Raw genomic sequence first — 15082 nt, 5'->3', positions numbered from 1 at the left:
CTGCTTCATTCCAATGAAAAAAAGATGAAAATGCAGATTTCAGTTTGGTAGAGCCCAAAATAACAGAAAAAAGGCACATAAAGAGCTAAAATAAGATATTTTTGGGAAGTATTTCTTTACATTAATGGCATAAATTGTCAACCAATAAAACAAGTACAAAAAGAAATGCTTCATTCAACTTAAAAAAAAGGTGAAAATTGAGATTTTAGTCTTGAAAACCCCAAACTAACAGGAAAAAAGCACATATAAAGCCTAAACTAGATATTTTTGAGAAGTTTTCTTGACATTAATGACTTAAATTGTCTGTTAATCACTTAACTGACGAATCAGATGAGTACTAACGAAAAAACTGCTTCATTCAACAACAAAAACAAGGTGAAAATGTACATTTCATTCTTCCAGAGCATGAAATACCAGAAAAAAAGGGGTTTCAAAAGCTGAAAGAAGATACTGTTGACTAGTTCCTCTTTTAATTTATAACCTACATTGCCTGTAAATCAACCGTTGCTTCACTTTAATACCAAAACTGCAAGATTTTAAACATACACATAGGCTCATTTCTGTGTTTTACCTTTAATAAAACCTCACTGCTGCTATGGAAACCTGAGTTTTCCCTTCTGCTGCTACCTTCCAACCTCCATCCGTCATTGTTGGTGCCTGTGCGAATATAACACTGCATCAGAAAAATCAGGAGAGCCATTAGGAGTGCCGGGGCTGCTATCATTACACATGCTTACATTCAAATTGCCCACTTAACATAGCTCTCCTACAGCAACATGTGTTTATCATTAACCAGCACGCTAATGGCTCAAACATTATTCAAACTGGCTTAATGGCACGGCTGTGCTTTGTTCGGCTTCGTCTGATAAGAGCCGAGCCACTAATGGCTTATTAATTTCCCTAAAAAAAAAAAAAAAAAAAAAACACGTTTAAAAAATGATTCCGAGGCTCTGTCGTTGTCTGATTCGATCACAACACCCATATAGTTAATCTGGGGAAAAGAGCAAACTAAAAATACTCAAAAAGTCATTATGAAGGAGTTCTGTTGTGTGAAAGAGCACTTTTTGTGTTCTCCTATAAAAAAATGCCTTAAATTGATAGTAGGATGCCATTTTTTGATATTGCCATCATGTAGCAGAGATAACTGAGAGCAAAAGCATATTTCTGCTACTTAAAACATCAAGTTTGGTTATCAGGGTGTACAAATGCAAGAGTAGGAGCATATTTCTATGTGAGATTAGTAGTAAGAGCCAAAGGGGAGGAAAGCACTGAAGGAAATGCAGGAAATCACAGAGTCGATTAAGCTAATATGAGGCAAGTTGAAGCAAAACTGGCCACAGCTGACTGAAAACTTCTGGTACGAACTCGGAGCACAAAGAGCAAATCTCCTGCCTCTCTGTCAGAAAGCTCGACCCAATATCGGGCAGCACTGAAAGGATTTGAAAGCCATCGGAAGTGTCTTCTTGTCCCCCCACCGACGCAACAATGCACGAGCAACCGTTTGAACTTGAGAGCGTTTTATCTGGGAGCAGCCATGTGTGTCCCACCGACTGGATGTCATGCATTCGAGAGCCACTCCGGACTTTGTTCTCCATAACTTTTAAAGTGTGCAGTTTTTCCTCTGAGGGTCGCCCCCATGTAACAAAAGTCACCGTGAAGCTCTGACGATGAGGGTGAACATCAGACGGAGGAAATCAGGAACAAAAACACACGACATCACTATCATTTTTACTGTCACCTTTTCATTTCTGCAGAAAAACTCTCATTTTGGATTATGACTTTACATCTTTGGGGCGGTTTTTAGAAACGGGAGGCTAAACTAAACTGGATCCAGCTAAAAATGGATAGAAAAAGTTTAGCTCCCGCTTACACTTCTACAACCATCTCTCAGCTTAAATCTGTGACTTTTCTGACATTTCAGCCACTTCTGTTTTTTTGGAATCTTTCCCATCTCTCAAGAGATTAGAAGACACTGAAGGAGCAACATGTGAAACCAAGCAGAAAGGAACAAAGCAAAGACTGTCTGATGATCTTTATCTGGAGACTGCATTGGCACATGTGCATCTTTTTCTTTTCCGCTTAATGTTTTTCTTCTCCTTTGTGTAGCTCTAAAGCAGTAAATAAACGCCACCTTCACTCCGGCAGCAGCAGTGATTTGTGCACACGCCAAATTTGTGAGCAACACTAACACTGATTCACCAAACCAGCCTTTATGACACCCTCTGGGGATTTATCTGAAACAATAAAGGCTCTCTGTGGACAAGAAGGAAAAAAAGACTTCAAATATTAGTCTAAGCCACCGTGTTTCTACAGAGCCGTAAATATGGCTGCAAGTTGGCTCCTGAAGCGGATCTACTGTACAATAAAAGCACAACTTTAGAACAAACTCATGTGTCCATTTTCAGCTTTTATGAAGGTGGCAGGGATATATTTGCTACTTTCTTTCATCTTCCAAAAGCAGAAGAGCAGCCGCAGGCCATCTGGTTGCATGAAGTACCTTTCCAGAGCTGTTTACCAAACAAATATTTAGGCTTTTGTTGCGTTTCATTCAAATCAGAGACAACAGAGGAGAGTGTGGGTCACTATACAGGAATTTAGATGAGAGCTCAGCAGGAATCTGGATGCTTGTGGGTGCATTTTAGCAGGGAAAAAAAGTTGGATTTTGCAGGAAAATGGAGCTCCAAGGAGGAATCTTTCTTTCTTTTAGTGTACGAATGTGAATTTACCATCATATTCTGACACTTTAAACCAACATATAAAGAGAACTTCCAATAATCAGAGCTGTAACTGAGTATAAAAGTGGTGTCTGATGTGGAGTTAATTCATGGAAAGCCTCAGTATTCCTCTGCGTACTCGGGCGCCCCCGTTCACCACACAGCGGCTCATGTACTGCCACTCCGCGCCGCTGCTCTCCACAACACTAAGTTCACAAAACACGACAATGTTTGCGTAAAAGATCAAAACTCCACTGCGGAGCTTTCTGCCTCTCTTTCTTTTGTTATTTCCAGCTGCTCCAGTGCACAAACCGAGCTGCCTTTCCTCCCCCTAAGTAAAAAGAAACCCGCTCCCAGCCCGGGACTCCCCTCTCTCTGCCTCCCCCGTCTTACCTCTCTTCCAGGAGGGCAGAAGAAGCAGCGAGACGTCGGGAGATTCAGCAGCCAAACGCATTATTCTGATGGCAAATCCGTACGGGGCCCTCCATTAGAAACGGGCTCAAAGTGCGACACGACGGCAGGAACATGAACGCAGCCTGAGGAGGTGGAGAGAGAAGAGGGAGAGGACGGAGTTTTCAGACCCGCACAGCAGCGCAGGCTTCGGGGCCAAGGTGCGACGACTCCCCCCTTGGTCTCCACTCGAGCTGGAGTTGGTGAAGTTTGGAGTCCGTTTGGAAAGAAAAGTAACGTCCCGGCGGCTCGGTGCGTAAACACGCCGTCTCTCTCTGTGTGTGTATGTCTCTGTCTTTCTGTGAGTCTGTCTGTCCCGTTAAGTGTGACTTCTCCGGCTCTCTCCGTCTCCGTCTCTACCGCTGCCTCTTCCACACACGCATCTTTGAAGCCAGTGTCGAGTTGCTCAGCAAATCATGGCAGCGGCGAGAGGCTGGTCGTCAAACCAGGAATGTCCCAACCCCACAGCTCAATGCGGCTCCTGGAGAGGGGAGGGGAGGGAGGGAGCAGGGGGTGTTACCCATATAGACTGTGCATTAACAAGTTTTACAATCTAACAAGAAACTAACTTCCTCCTTCCTCCTCTGCGCACACGTGTGGACGCTTTTGTCGAAGATTGACGCACCTGAGCGCATTTATTTGGCTGCAGTGGAAGGAGAATCAGAGCCTCTCAAAACTAAACATTAGCTCTTTTTCTCCCCATTTTTCACCTAAAAATACACAGGAACACCGTTTACAGTGCAAAAATGTTGGCCAATAGGTTCACCAAGACAGAAAAATATATAAAGTTACAGAATTTCAATATTTAAAATCCAGATTCCATCAGTGAAAACTAATCCAAAGTAAGTATTCATGATCAAGCAAATGCACAGTTTACATAGGTGCCACTGTTTTGCTGGTGTTACAGAAATATTCCACCTGTTGAGATGATTTACTGAAGGCCACAGCTAATAAGCAATAATAGGTTTTTATTTCTGCTCCCTAATAAATTGTGATCTTGTGCCGGCTTGTAATCACTACAAGAAAAATCTCCCACACATGTAATACTAATTATATTTCCAGAAACACTAATCTAACTGTCATCAGTTCATAATAAGCCCAAAGAGGAGGAGGAGTCACATTTGTGTTATATTGAAAAGGGGTAATATTTCACACCAAATGACACAAATGAAGTGTAAACACAGAGTCCTGTTTTATATGTTGTTGTCTAAAAGGTGTCCACACGCTGAAGGCTCATTAAACGTTCCTCTGTGATAGTTTTATCTGCAGCAAGGCCTCAGAGCTATGAAGGAATCCCTCTTTATTTCCAGTGCAACACTCTGCTCCTGGCAGATGACGCCAGCTCTCACTGGGGCCGTTGAATTGAAAATGCTGAGGGGAGGGGGATGTTTGAACAGCTAATAGCTATGGCTCATTTCTGGCATCGGAGCTGCTGCTTTGGACGCCTGAATGTTGGTTGGCTGCAGTGGTTTCCTCATCACAAGGTGAGACGCCTCCTCAGAGGGGCAGAGCCATGGAACAGTCATCTGTTGTTCGCATGGGCATGAGTAAACAGCATAATCATCTTTGAGGCAGTAATTATGTGTTCCAGCGTTGGCAGGGCGGCGGCTGTGGTGGTGGAGGGCCCACCCTCCTTCAGACAGCAGGTGCAGCTCACCGTCTGACAGCTGACCCCAGTGGAAGGTGTGATCCAACCCTGCCAAGGCCGGGGTCGACCCGGTGAGGCCTTCAGGTGGTCAGAGCCGAGGCCAAGAGACCGGTGGGAGGGAAAATACGGAGGAGATGGTGGAGACGGAAGCCTCAACTCTGTTTTCACTCACAGGAGCTAGATACTTCTGATATATTTTAGTCTAACAGGCTTTAAATAACTTATTCTGGGTTTTACAGATCTTTAAAAATACCTCAGTTTGGTAACCAGATTGTAAGGAATCCCTTTTCTAAGTATGAACTTAACTAGGTCCTCAATCATCCATCCATTCTCTATACACCGCTTAATCCTCATTAGGGTCTCCAGGGCTGGAGTCTATCCCAGCAGACTCAGGTTGAAGGCAGGAGACACCCTGGAAAGGAAACCAGTCTATCACAGGGCTACACTGAGAGACAAACAGTCACACTCACATTCACTCCTACAGACAAGTTACAGTTACCAGTAAACCTCAGCATGTTTTTGGACTGTGGGAGCGGCAAAAACCCATGCATGTACAGGGAGAACATGCAAACTCCATGCAGAAAGATCCCAGGCCCAGATCGGGACATGAACCAGGGATCTTCTAGCTGCAAGGCGACGGTGCAAACCACTACTCCACTGTGCAGCCCCAGTGCTGAATCATACAGCAGGAATGTTTGTAGTGTTACAGCAGCAAAGGGGACAGTAGGAAACAGTAGAAACAGGAAAACATAGTAGGAATCAGTAGGAAAATGAAAATGAAACACAGAATATGCATAAGTACAGCAGATAATGTATGGATTATTTTATATGTGAACCCTCAGATGCTGCACAGATTCCTCTGGATGTGGAAAATCAGAATATTGCACATGTCTACACTACCGTTCAAAAGTTTGGGGTCACTTAGAAATGTCATTATTTTGGAAAGAAAAGGATTTTTTTCAATGAAGATAACAATGAATGAATCAGAAATACAGTCTAGACATTGTTAATGTGGTAAATGACTATCGTAGCTGGAAACGGCTGATTTTTAATGGAATATCTCCATAGGGGTACAGAGGAACATTTGCAGCAACCATCACGCTACATTGTGTTAGCTAATGCTGTTGAAAAGGTAATTGATGATTAGAAAACCCTTGTCCAGTTCTGTTAGCGCATGAATATAAGTGTGAGATTCCATAGGAAACATTAAATTGCCTGGATGACCCCAAACTTGAGAACGGTATGTTGGAAAACAGTGAAATTATTCTACCAAAAGATCACCCAGATTCTTCTAGATGTTCAAAGTAACAATATTGGCCACATCTTTATGTTGAAAAACTGTGAGATTGCTCGGATTCTTTCATGATATTGCACAGATTATTGTAAATGTACAACAAGTTGGTGTTGTACAGACTGTTACAATCCAAAAAAATTGATGTGAATATGTCTATATGTTGGAAAACAATGATACTGCACAGATTCTTCCATAGTAGCAAAATGCACAGATTCTTGTTTATGTAGAATAAACCAATATTGTATAGATTGTGGAGAAAAAAACTGTAAAACCACAGACTCAAAGAACTGATGTATATATGTGTCTATATGTTAGAAAAAACAGTGATATTGCACAGATTCTTATATATGTAGAAAAATACTGAGATTGTAAAGATTGATGAGAATAACTATGAGATATTAATGATGTGTTTTTTTGTGTAACTGCATTAGAGAAGGATTAGAAACTCTTCTGCACAGAAAACTAGACAGTTATGCTGTAAAATGAAAGTCTTACTTTGCTGATCCTCCTTAACTGAAGGGAAACAAAGTAGAAGAACTGAAGCAGTTTAAATAAATACTTCAAGTGACAACTGCTGTGGTCTAAAGTGCACTCTGCATTTGTAAACTTTGCTTGAATAAAGAGGTAAAGGGATTAGAGTAGTGATTATACAGTGCATTAAAGTAAACAGTTAAACATAATGTGTGTACAGAGTTCAGTGAATGAGTCCCTGTGGGTAAAAACTGTTTATCAGCCTAGTTGCTCTGGGGAAGAAGGGATTTCTCCTCCTAACTTTATATTCCTGCTCTATGCAGTAGTAATACATTATTAACCATTAATAACAGCTTATAAACTCCATGAACTACATCTCGTCAGACCCACTCTTCGCCCCCCTTCGCCTCCTTTCATGCAAGTGATTCGTTTTTCTTTCAGGCAGGTATTCAGCCGGCCAATAACAGCCTTCTGCTTGCCTCGGAGTCCCTCTCGGGGTCAGGAGCTGGTTGGAGATGGAGACGGAGGCTCTGGGTTCGGAGGCGGGGGGGTGATTGGACACAGTCGCATGTGAAAGGCCAGAGAGCGGCGAGTCCACAGGGAGCATTGGTCCACACACAAAGGGCCGTGGAGAGGCTCGGTGGGGGCTGGAGGGGGCGGCCGAGGCGGAGAGGCCACGCTGGGAACCAAAGCTGACAGCACAGACACTTCTCATCCACGGAGGGGTTCGGCTGTCTCTGGCCCCCTGGGGTCTGCGCTCACTTATCTGCGAGGAGCTGCCATATCCGCAGCGCTGAGCCTCCCATCGCCGAGAGCAGCAGCAGCAGAAACACTGAGCGCACAAAGCAGCGGTGACCTCCGGCCTATATTTAACTGATATGAGGCTTGTTTCCTCACTTCCTATCAGCCCTGATCAAATACCAATAGATTACAACACTTTGAGCCAATACCAGATTCCTGCAAGACACCAGCAGCTCACTCTTCGTGATAAAACACCGACTTTCCCGAGTGAGGTTACAAACTAGAGCTGCTAATCTGCAGGCTGGTGTTTGGAGTTGGTACATTAGGCTTGTTGTCCTTCGCTGTGAGGATAATAAGCCTCTGACCACTGTCAACAGAGTGTTTATGACCTGCTAAGCGGCGCTCAGTTGTGTTGACTCTGTCAGCAGGGGCCTGCAGGACGAATGACTCCCAGTGCTATTAAAAGGCACTTTCAGATAACAGGAGGACCGTCCCTCTGCCTTTCTACGGTTTATGGATCGGTCAGAGGGAGAAAACACCAAACCTGACCAACAATTTTATGAAATACCTCAAAAGCAGATGTTGTGGGTGAAATTTAGGGAGTAAAATGCAGCCAAAAGTCACTTGTTGCTGTGTTTTTAGAAGCTATGTAGGCATGGAGGTGGTTTTTCAGTGGGACTAAGCACCAGATCTGACAAGCAATTTCTCAAAATCTACTTAAAAGTTGATGTTGTGTGTAAAATTTAGAGACTAGAATGCTATTAAAGGTCACTTGTTGCTTTGTTTTTATCAAGTTTGTGGGCACATTTTTGAATGGGACAAAACACCCTGTATGGCAAACAGTTTACAATGTCGTGAGTGAAATTTAGAGACTAAAATGCAATAAAAAGTCACTTCTTGCCGTGTTTTTATCAACTACATAGGCATGGAGGTGGTTTTTCAGACAAAATACCAGATCTGACAAACTATTTACAAAATCTACTCCAAACTAGATGTTGTGGGCGAAATTTAGAGAGTAAAATGCAATAAAAAAGTTGTTTCTTGCTGTGTTTCAGACAAATTTAGACACTAAAATGCAGCTAAAAGCTACTTGTTGATATGTTTTTGTCAGCTATGAAGGGACAGAGCTGATTTTTCAGTGGGACATAACACCAGATTTGACATTTGACATAAATGATTGCTCAAAATATGCTCAAAAGCAGATGTGGTGGGTAAAATTTTGAGAGTAAAATGCAATTAAAAGTCACTTATGGTTGTGTTTTATAGGCTATGTAGACATGGAGGTAGTTTTTAGGGGGACAAAACACTAGATCTGACAATTTCTCAAAATCTACTCAAAAGCAGATGTGGTCAGTGTAATTTAGAGACTAAAATGGGATTAAAAGCTACTTGTTGCTGTGTTTTATAACATAACTGGGCAAGAGGATGTTTTTTCAGTGAGAGAAAACACCAAATCCAACCCGCAATTTTACAAGATAAGTCAAAAGCAGATGTCGTAGGTATAATTTAGAGTAAAATGCAATTAAAAGTCACTTGTTGCTGTGTTTTTATCAGCTAAGGAGCATGGAGTTGATTTTTCAAGAAGACAAAACACCAGATCCGACAACAATTTCACAAAATCTCTTCAAAAGTAGATGTTGTGGGTATAATTTAGAAAGTGAAATGCAATTAAAAGTCGCTTGTTGTGTTTTTTTCAGTGGGACAAAACACAAGATCTAGCAAACAATTTGTAAAAATCTGTTCATAAGTGGATGTTGTGGGTGGAATTTAAAAAGTAAAATGTAAAAGTCATTTGTTGCTGTGTTTTTGTAAGCACACGGAAGCACGGAGGCGGTTTTTCTAAGTAGCAAGGTCGAGGACATTTATTTGCAACTTTTTTATAAGACAAGGCAAACTTTGTGCGGGTGAGGAAATGTATACGAGAGTGAGAAAAATCACATTATTTTACAAGATAGACTGAACGGATTTCCCCTCAGAGGGTCGTATATCTCGCTCCTCGGACAGGTGTGTGCGTCTTTCTGTAGGTTTGTGTATGTGGTTGTGTGAATGTGGAAAGAAAAAAAAACAAGACAAGGCAGAAAGAGAAATTCGAAGGCACCCCTCTCCATCTGTTTTCTGCATCACCGTGGTGGGATCGTATTATCCGTCGTAGGGCTCTCTGGGAATTTCATCAGTCTGTAACATCTCACTTATTCACACATCTCCCCGGGCTTCAGCATGAACAGCGATCCTCAGGGTCCCTCATGACCCCGCACATCCTCTGACCGCCTTTTTTTACAGCCTTCTCCCGTCCGATATCGTGCCTCTGTGAGAGCTGCACGGGACATTAAACTGTCCGAACACACTGTTACTGTTTTGCATGAGTTGTCTGCAGCTCCGTAAAATATCCTCATGCACATAAACGGAGCTACTGGTGAAATTAAAGACAACGGGAAACCAAAATCTACCTTTAGAGCTGCTACAGTTAGCAAAAAACAGCTAAAGTATTCGCATCTGTAGCTCAAACACATGGTTTCTTGAGCCATGCATGTATCCGTCTCTCCTCTCCTGCTCCATCACTTCAGCTCGGATATATTTTTAAGCGATTTCCGAATCGTACCGACGTGCTGTTCCGGCCTCACCGCCAACATGTGAATCAGCACTGACATGCGCTTGTCATGATGAAGCGCTCATGACTCGGGTAGTGGGTATTTGGGGAATAGTGGAGCAGGAAGGAGGCTGAAGTGAAATATCATTCCTGTTTAACGCTGATGTTTCCTCTGGTCCCACAGGCTCATGGTGACCTTGTGATTTATGGCCGCAGCGTTTGGAGGAGCGGATCAGAATACCGCTGCCCTCGTAGCTGCACAAACATGTGTACAGCAGACTCAGGCGTGACCTCAGCTCTCACATGTACACGCCGGTTGGCTTTGAGCGCTCAGATCGGTGCAGATTTGGACTTTCTGATTGCAAGACTGAACAAAAACACAATTACTATCAAGTTTGCTACCATTTAGACCAGGGGTGTCAAATTCATTTGAGCTCAGGAGCCACATTCGGCCCAATCTGATCTCAAGTAACCAGTAAAATCAGAGCATAATAACCTAGAAATTAATCCAAATAATCTTTTGTTTTCTGCAAAAAGCATTTCCTGAAAATGTTTGCATTTTAGGAATTATCTTTTGCCAAAACATGAGCAATGTGAAATTTCTTAAGAAAAATACACTCAATTTTAACAACATAGTGCCTCAGTTTATCATTACACATTACAACTAACAGATCACAGTTTATCTGCAAAGGCACAGAACATCAGTCACAGGTAATCTGGAACTGAACAGTATAGTGTTTTACTGTCAAAACGACAAAAACAAGACAAAAGGACAAAAGCAAGAAACGCAATGACAAAATAATGAGGCAACAACATGAAAGAAAACAAAAAAATTAGACAAAGAGTTACCAACTGCCACAAAATTACACTAATGTCAAACGAGACAAAAAAATGACTAACGTGAGAAACAAATCACAAAAAATAGACAACGCAACAACACAAGTGAGACAAACTCCCCACAAAATGACAAAAATTATACAAAAAAACCCAGAATAAAGCAAAACACAAAATGACAAAAATAAGGCAAAAAAACACAAGAGAGACAAAAATTAAACACAAAACGAGAAACACAATGACAAAAACATGAGGCAAACGACAAAAACAAGAAAAAAATGTTACAAAAATGAGACACAAAATGACAAAAATGAGACAACACGAAACAAAACAAAAAAAGAGAAAAAGTTAGAAAGTGACAAAAACGAGACAAATGCACCTTAAACATGGATTCTGAAAGTAGATGCTGATCACACGCAATGTTGTGATGAAGCAGGAGGCACAAATGAGATGATGGTTGTACTTTAGGGAAGCCTTTGATGCACACTGGACACTGTAAAGAACTGAAACTGGATTTAAACTCATGGTTCTGATTCTGTGTCATGGACGGGGTGGTGAACCCGAGCAGGACCACACTAATGAGGTGGAAGCAGGGCGAGAGAATGGTTTATTGCAGGGATGGGGAAGTAGTGGAGGAGAGGGGAGTCAGGAGAGGGTTCAGGAGGGAGTGGTGAGGCAAAGTCCGGGGGAGGAGTGGCGAAGCTGGGGATGCGTGACCTGCGGAGGTTCCGGGGTGACCAGAGTGCAGCGGGTGGGGAGTGAGCCTGGGGCACCAGATGAGAAAGTCGGGCGCTGGGGTCCGGAGCGTGGAGACGGCAGGTGGTCCGGGAATGCAGGAGGGGAGTCAAGGAGGGGATCCGGAGAGGGATTCGAAGCGGGAGGAGAGCCAAGGTGGGAAGCCAGAGAGGAACACAGTGCAAGTGAAGGTGGGAAGCCAGAGAGGAACACAGTGCAGGTGAGGTCCAAGAGGGGAGCCAGAGGGGAACACGGACGGAGCAGGAGGGGATCCGGGCAGCTGGTCTTCTAGGAAGAAGAGGGAGGAGAAACACGTTAGTTGCATCCAAAAACACAGAGAGGATCAGTGGCTAGAGAGAAACTGACTGTGCAGTCAAGTTTGACAACCTGGCAGGGTGTGGGAGGATGAACCGGTCTTTTATTGCAGGGGAGTGTTTCAGCAAACGAGCCGCAGCTGCGCGGATTCTGGAGAGAGGACTAATTACCAAGTGGAGGCAGCCGTGCTAGCTCATGTATTTTAGGATCTACGAATGAACTAAAGATAACTGACTTTGCTCATGTTCTTCATTTCAAGCATGCAGAGGTATTTAGAGTAATTCAGTGAATGTGGCAATCTGGACAAATTCCTCGGTACAAACAGCATTTCTACTCTTTTTATATACATTTTTGAATTCGGCTGATTATGTGTGTAAAAATGTGACGCTTGTTGCAAGCTAACTGGCTTTTCCAGCTCACTCCGAATGGCATGAAGTGATGTAGAAAACGAGCTAGATGAAGAGGATTAGGACCCGGGCCTGCAATCGCTTATCATCTCCCCGTAGCACTGGAGTGTAGCCATGGAAACAGGAAGTGCGAGGCAAGCTTCCAAGATGGCCACCAGCTTGTGAATGGGTGCATTCCTCAACGGCAGGGTGTCTGCAGCGAAGGAGGAGGGCGGCGAGTGTGTTTACTTCAAAAAGGGACTATATAATAGTAACTTGCCTGCTGTTTTAAGGACTTCCTGTCACTAGGTATTCCATATAACAGTAGTTAAATAAACAATCGCTTTCCCCATTGGGGCTGCTCGTCTGTGGCGGGTTCAATCCAGGACCCGGCCGTGTGGATTTTAAAGCCCCAGACTGAGCGTCATGTAGCTGTTACAGGTCACCACACTCTCTTTCACTCACACCCCGCCTGGTCATATACCTTCACACACACAACCCAGCCTGGATTCCACATTCAGGCATGTTTTTTTGGTGTTTTTCTTGTGTGCTGACTTCTCAACGAGCTCTCCTCATTGTTTTGTTTGTTGAGCTGTCCATGTGGTGCTCTCTGTTGCGATCATTCAGCTGGATTTGGACCCAGTTGGCTTCGTACTCCTGCACAATAGTTCAAATACGTGACTGAGGTTCAACTGCGGCTTTTACTTCTGGAGCATTTTTAATACATACTTCCTTGAATTGTTAAATCGTGAAGCCTTCACTTGGACCAAATTTCCCTCCATATCTTTGCAAATTATTCCTGGAGCTCATCTTCTTTATAATCTGAGATCAGAAGACAGAAATCTGCTGTCTGTCTCCAGAAGGAAAGAAAAGACGGCAAGAAAGCTTTCATGTTTTCTGCTCCAGCGAAATTAAATTAAAAGAACCTGTTGTCCCAACTGACTTCAAAGCCGCTGTAAACCTCAATCATCAGTGTCTTTTACAAACAGTCTCAGTTTTAAGCTTTAATAATGCAGCTTGTTGTTTTTAGAATATTTCTTTCTTTAGTCTGGTTTTTATTATTGACTCATTTGTGTTTCCGATGTTGTCTGTCTTGTTTGAAAGGTGCCGGACATTGAAAAACAGTTCACCAACTCATTATGATGTATAAAATAAATAATTCCTGCACTGTTCAGTACAGACACTCAGATTTAAGCTATCTAAGCTAACAATTTAACCTCATAGCCAGTTTACTATTTAAAACAAATCCAGAATCTGACAGTTTTCCATTCTTCAAGGTGCCTTTGCATAGAAAAGAAGAAACTTTATTCTCTCCATGTGCATATTAATGGTGAAAAACAACGACTAGTTTCAAAAAAACACACAGTAGAAGTAAATGTTTTTCCCTCACAGGATAAAATGACCAGAACAAAACTAATTTCCACTGTGAGTGTGTGGATGTGCTCAGAGGACAGAGAATAAAGGAAAGTAATCTTTTCTCCACAACACACATACAGTCGGGTGACATATTAAAGGAAAAGCCAGAACCTTTGACCTCTGGGTTGGGTCCGTTACGAAGAACTGCATCTTTCCTGATGGGAGTTGTCTCTTCCAGGACAAGAAAACTCCCTTCCACAGGGCACAGCGGGTCACTGAATGTTTTGATTACTAAGAAAATGATGTGAATTCTAAGGTTTGGTCACCAGGTCTCAATCTATTTGAACACTGATGGGAAAATTTGAGCCGATGTGTCAAACATCATAAAACAACAAATGTGGGAATAATTTTTGGAAGAATGTGTTTTTATCCCTCCAGGAGAGTTTCCAGAGACTCAAAAAATCAACACCAAGGAGCACTGAGCAGTAAAAGACAGCTGTGATGCTGTTTACATAAAAATTGGCATACTTTTCGAGTAACTTAATGAAGTTATTACACTCACATAATGTTGTAAGTGGACCTAACTCTTATCAGCGGACACTAGGACACTTTATGTTGGGTTTTCCTTTCATTTGTCATAATTTCACATATAAATATATCAATCATCAATCAATCAGAGTTTATTTGTATAGCACTTTTCATACAAAAGTAGCACAAAGTCTTAACAATTTAAAAAAACAAACAATAAAAAACAATAAAAGACAATGGCCCACATCCCTCCAAACCCTGCCCCACAACATACTTCCTAAGAACACATAGACATACCACGGCAGACAGTCAGACACACACGCACACGCACACTATTGTAAAAGAAATAATAGTGTGTATTGGCTGAGAGCAGAAGCACAGAAAGAGGAACACCATCAATGAGAGTCGCCTGCACCCGGGGCAGCAGCAGGCCCCATCAGGGCCAACAGGCCACCTAGCTCCAGGGCCACTTGCCCTGGCCCTGCAAAGCCCAGATGCAGACGGCTCCCCACTGAGGAAACACTGGAATCTAAAATAGGCGTGTTAAAAATAACACGTAAAACTAAAATTGAAGAATAAAATAGCTACTAAAAGATAAAGAATAGTAAAATAGTAAATAAATAGTAAAATAAATCGTAAAATAGATAGTAAAATAAATACTAAAATAGTGAAATAATAATATAGTATACAAAATAATAAAATAAATATAGAAATAAAGCAAAACCAGGGAATAACAGTATAAATCAAGGCATTAAGATAAAATAAAAAATAATATAAAAATATAAATATATACTAGACTGCATTACAGAATTCAAAACTGCTCCTAAACTCTGCTATTTTAACTAAATCACTGACTTTAACTGTGTAAGCTGCGTTTTATTCTTTATTACAATACTGACTTTATGCTGATTTTTAACTCCCACTTTAATTTGTCGGGGGTAAAGTGACCTTTAGTGCCAGAAAATGGTGCCACCAAATACAATGCATATTTGTCACTGATACCATAAGATGTCAATACGCAAA

The 15082-nt window shown here is 42.1% G+C and overlaps 1 protein-coding gene across 1 annotated transcript in view; it reads right to left on the bottom strand.

The window, feature by feature from the left end:
• Positions 1-3644, bottom strand: part of cdon (cell adhesion associated, oncogene regulated) — a 42007-nt gene extending 38363 nt beyond the window's left edge. Inside the window, exon 1 of the mRNA XM_022202775.2 lies at positions 3108-3644. The gene's annotated coding sequence lies outside the window, so the exon portion shown is untranslated. The remainder of the gene's footprint in view (positions 1-3107) is intronic.
• Between the last annotated feature and the right edge of the window lie 11438 nt (positions 3645-15082).

The sequence above is a fragment of the Acanthochromis polyacanthus genome, chromosome 13 (assembly GCF_021347895.1).
Source record: "Acanthochromis polyacanthus isolate Apoly-LR-REF ecotype Palm Island chromosome 13, KAUST_Apoly_ChrSc, whole genome shotgun sequence".
In the NCBI taxonomy this organism is placed as follows: Eukaryota; Metazoa; Chordata; class Actinopteri; family Pomacentridae; genus Acanthochromis; species Acanthochromis polyacanthus.
Note: the sequence above shows the minus strand (reverse complement) of the source record. Positions and strands in the feature narration are given on the sequence as shown.